At 45.7% G+C, this 5036-nt stretch overlaps 1 non-coding gene across 1 annotated transcript; it reads right to left on the bottom strand.

Moving 5' to 3' along the window:
* Positions 1 to 1339: 1339 nt before the first annotated feature.
* On the bottom strand, positions 1340 to 1411 carry TRNAG-GCC. Its single transcript has one exon. It is a non-coding gene; the product is annotated as a tRNA-Gly (tRNA).
* Between the last annotated feature and the right edge of the window lie 3625 nt (positions 1412 to 5036).

Raw genomic sequence — 5036 nt, 5'->3', positions numbered from 1 at the left:
CCAATAGAAGTTTACTGACCTGGCTCTTCAATCGATGATCTACTGCTCCCTCTTAATAGCAGATGCCCATGTTTTGATTTGAAAGCCCTAGCCAGTGATGAATCCCCAGGTATTCAGTGTCTGGTTCGATAGGAACACGAAGAGAGGACTCTTTTTTTCCTCCTCCCTTCAGTCCAGTTTGAACCCGTCCTAACAACGAACACCTTCCTACTGCAAGGTGAGGCTCTGCCCTTCCCCTAGAATCCACTCCGGGTCGGAGGAGCAACTAGTCAAACTTCTTGAGCAGTCGAGATATTGAACAACGAACATTTGAAACAATTCCTTGCCTCACCCTGAGATAAGAGGGAAGGTCGATTTGACTCGAATCCTGGACCTGATCTTGAATCCTACACCGGTTAATGATGCGATGGGGGAAGTTTTTCTTTTTTCATCAATGCTGGCCCAGTCGATGCTCGTCCATGCCCAATCTCGATGGGCCTTCGATTTGCCTCTACCCTAGCCCTATAATCCACCCGTCTTCCCCAGTCCTTGAAAGCCCTCCGAGGGCCTAGACCTCTTTCTCCACTCGAGTCTAAAGTTCAGCAGCTTTCATCGTTGACGAACACCTGCGCTAATAAGACAAAGAAATGGAGAGTCTATGCCTTGAATGAATCAATAACAACGGATTAGTGGAATGAGGGATCATGATACGGATAGGGAGGGAATGGCCTATCAATCATTAGTTGACCTTCCCTTGAACCAGTCATGGATCTCTCAACTGAGTTGTTTACTTTCTGGAATTCCATCTCTAATTGGGGGTTTCGATTCGAAAAAATGTGGTGCGGGTTCATCTCTCTCGACCAGTTCAGGTTCAAGGGAGGGTGATCGAGGGGACCCAGACTTTCGATCTCTTCTCTATGGCGGGAGCTTTCGTATCAAGAGTGTGTTGGGGAGGCCAGGGAAGATGGATTGGATCGAGAGGCGATGCTTATGCCTCTTCTTTATCGATAGGATTCCCATCATTTTCAGTCTACGGCGAAGGAGACAAGGGCGAGGCACCGAACATGTTCTACCCTCAACCTCCATCCGTCATTAGTAATCTCAATTCGCTTTTCCTATTCACTAGTACACTGCGCGCTACAACTAGCAGCCCCTTTACTAGGTTGGGAAAAGGCTAGCGCGCTAGCGCGCAACGGCTGATGAAAAGCCAGCAACTTGTTAGGAGTCAGTTTTGGCTTGCCCCTTTCCTCTTATTAGTCAGATAGGTTTTCCACCCTATACAAGGGGCTGCTTGCTGCTCGCCCCTATCTCTAAAGTGGCTTATGCACGGAACTTGTTACCACTAAACGACGAAGCCAGGAGCGGAAGGAGGGACTTGAACCCTCAACCTCAGCCTTGGCAAGGCTATGCTCTACCATTAAGCTATTTCCGCCAGCTAGGGTAGTGGCGAAGCACTACTGAGCAATTCACGTATCACTTGATACGGACGACTTCTGTTTTTCCGCCGGACCACAGTCTTGACCTCCGATCGAGCTACGAACACGAGTAGATAGGCGGTTAGGGGGGGAGAGGGCCGGCTGGGCCTGCCTTTTCAATCAATCTCCGGCCGCTCAGTGCCGCTATTGGTACGAGTTGTAAGGAGTCTTGGTCTCGAGTCAAGCTGGGGCGTCATTTCATTCTCGTAACGGGAATGAGTGCACCGCAAGACCAGACAAGTTGCTCCCTCGCCTCGCAGCGGCGGCATCTGTCTTTTAAGTCATTTCCTAAGACGGCTCCTCTTATTCTACGATAATCCAAGCTGCAGCGGCACCTCACGAACTTCTTACTGGGGCAGTACTATAATAGGCATTTGCGAGTGTTTGGATGCACGTGTTTTGTTCATATTCCTGCGCAGTTAAGAGCAAAATTGTCCCCAAGGCGACCACTTGTGTCTTTCTTGGATATGCTCAGTCCGGGTATATATATGCTATGACGTGAAATCCAAGAGAGTCGATGTATCCTTAATGCTCTCTTTAATAGGGTCGCCTCATATTTTCCTTAACCTAATTAATCAGCCCCGGGGGAGAATGATGATGGAGATGTATTGCGGCCTTCTCCTATTCATCAACTCGAACCTCATTCTTTTGCAGTTGATGTTACGGATTAGATTCACTCTTCAGGTCAACAGCTTTGCTCAGCATTTTCTGCCGATTGTCAGCCTGTTCAGCTGACCTCAGAGGATTCCTGTCACCCGGCACAGCATGTTTATTCTTAGCGGCGATTACAGTCTTTTTCCCAGGGTCAGGCTACTCCAAAAGATCAACAGTCTAGCCCAGTTGCTTCCATTCCAATCGCTTTCTCAAATTCTGGATCCCGCTCTCAGCTTCGTTGATCCTCTCAAGTTTCTTATCCTGTTGAAGGCTTATAAATTGTTTTCCCTAAAAGATCGAGCTTACCTCATCTCAGTTCAATCTGCTCATGAACCTGAATCATTTGCTGAAGCCTCCAATCATTCTTGCTGGAGAGATGCTATACAGGAAGAATCAATGCCCAGGAAAAAAATAATAAGACTTAGTCTCATTGCCTGCAGGGAAAGAAGCCATTGGCTGCAAGTGGATTTACAAGATCAAGCATAAAGCACATGGCTCGGTAGATAGATACAAGGATAGATTAGTAGCTAAAGGATTCCTTCAAGAATATTGAGTCGTACCCCTTTAGAGATAGGGAAAACATTTGCTTCAGGTTGCTAAACACAATTCGTGGCATTTTTGCCTTGGCTGCAATCAAAAGGTGGCCTTATTTCAATTTGACGTGAAGAATAGAATGCCTTTCAACAATATAAGGGAAGGGGGCAAGAATAAGTTTCTATTCAGCCTCCTCCAACTCCAGGCTTCTCTTCTCCTAGGAATCCTAACTTGGTATGCAAGCTAAAGAAAGCTATTTATGTTACAGCCTCCGGCAAGCTAAAGCAGGCACCAAGAGCTTGGTTTGAAAGGTGACAGCAGCATGTATAAGAGCCGAAATAGGAGTAGAGGAAGGAGCCAGTTTTCAAATAAGTAAATCGAATCATTCAATGTTTATAAGGAGGTCGACATCAAGTATTGTCCTTCTTCTGCTTTATGTGGATGACATTGCTTTCTCTAATAATGACTTAGCTTCGATAAATGAGCTTAAGAGAAGATTAAGAACCCAGTTTGATACGAAAGATTTAGGAGACTCAAAGTCTCTTCAGGAGATTAAAGTGATGAGGTCGCAAAGAGTTTTGGAACCCGGTGCAAGTATTCATTGGATTTATTGTCAAAAGCTGGTCTTTCTGCATGCAAATCGGAATAAGATCTAAAATTAGCCTCAAATGCAGGAGAGCTATTGGATAACACATCTACTTGCAAGGAGACTTGTTGGGACTCTTTTTAACCTGACTAATTATCGCCCAGACATTGCTTACACTTACAACATATGAGGGAGTGATCAGCCAATTTTTATATGGACAAGCCGAGATCATCTCACTTAGAAGCTGCTTTTCGGATTTTGCGATACATCAAAACCTCAACGGGAAGAGGTTGATTCTTGTCTACGTCATCCTCTCTTCAGTTGTCTTGTTACTATTGTACTGATTTCATTAAGGTAGTAGATTATTCTAATTGGATTTCGAACATCGTCCCCATGCCCAAGAGGGATGGACGTGTTCGCGTATGCATCTATTTTTGAAATCTCAATTCCCAAAGATGATTTCCATTGCCGAACATTGATTTGCTTGTGGACAAGACTATTGTGAAAGTATGCCTACTACTATATTCTGACGATTCAAAATTCTCATCGTCGGCTTCCTCGAGGTAGAGTTTGTTTTGTAATAGGAGCCCCGTTGGGCTTTTACGAAGCTTGGCCTGCTTTCGCATTAACTCACCATTTGGTGATTTGGTTCGTAGCAGCCCAAGTATATCCAGGAGTTCCTTTTACACGCTACGCTATCCTCGGCGACGATATCGTCATCGGAGATGAGCGGGTGGCTGAGCGTTATCGCGAGCTAATTTCGCCACTGAATGTTCCATTTTTGTTAGAGAAATTGTTAGTATCTTGGTGCTTTGGAGTTTTCTAAGCGGTTCTTCGTACGCGGAGTGACTAAGGACTTTTATCCTGTCTCTTGTCACATGTTAAGATCCTTAGTTAGTTCCATATCCCTTGTTCCTGTAATGAGGGTTATTATGTCTAAGGATCTTCCATTGTCGTATTGTTTACGGGAAGCTGGGTAGCCGTAGCCGCATATCAGCTACGCTCAATGCGGGATTTCTGTTGGATCAGATCTTTTAGGAAGCTTTTGGACCTAGCGAAAAGGGCTCTAAGCCTTCACGCAAGCAAGTGCGAGAGAACTGAGCACGAAGCTACCGCTTCCCCCGACCGACTAAACTACAACAGTCGCGACCTACTTTGATTCAAAAGGAAGGCGAAGGGTTTGGCAACAAGAAAACGGCTTTCTATCATAGTTGCAAGGGTTCCAAACCTTAACTACTTAAGTACCAAAGGCTGCTTTCGGTTGGTTTCATAATGGGGTTGTTCACTACAAGCTATCAGCGCTAAGCGCTGTCTTAGATTGAACGTTGACTTATCTTATTGCCGTTCAATCTCTAAGGCGGGTTTCCGCTGAGAACGGAATAGCGTTCGTGTCCAAAGGTGAACAAAACCCTAGCTTCTATAGTTCGCTGCTTTTCCCAGGCCGGAGAAGGGCTTATACTGCTCGCCTTTGTTTGATATGTTCATTCAGCACCAATACAAACTAAAACTACACCAAAGTGGAAGGGCCAGTATAGAAGCTAGAAGTAGCTAGCCTATAGTAGTCGGCCTAACCAAAGCCTTACAACAACATAAAATTAGCCTTATGAATTGAATCTTAAGTAAGGGGCTTATCCCGCCCGCCTACCAATCAAAGAGGCTGAGAGTAAGCGTAAGCTCACCCGGAAGCTCGAAGAGCTTCCCTTCATTCGCTTCGCGAGAGCCGCACAACACATAGCTGGAAGTCAGAGGGCCCATACTACATGCCTAACCCTTCGCTACGAGGGACCGTAGATCGGAAAACGCCTTAT

This window comes from Nicotiana attenuata, unplaced genomic scaffold (assembly GCF_001879085.1).
Source record: "Nicotiana attenuata strain UT unplaced genomic scaffold, NIATTr2, whole genome shotgun sequence".
Lineage (NCBI taxonomy): Eukaryota > Viridiplantae > Streptophyta > Magnoliopsida > Solanales > Solanaceae > Nicotiana > Nicotiana attenuata.
The sequence above is the reverse complement of the archived record's forward strand: the minus strand, read 5'-3'. Positions and strand labels throughout refer to the sequence as shown.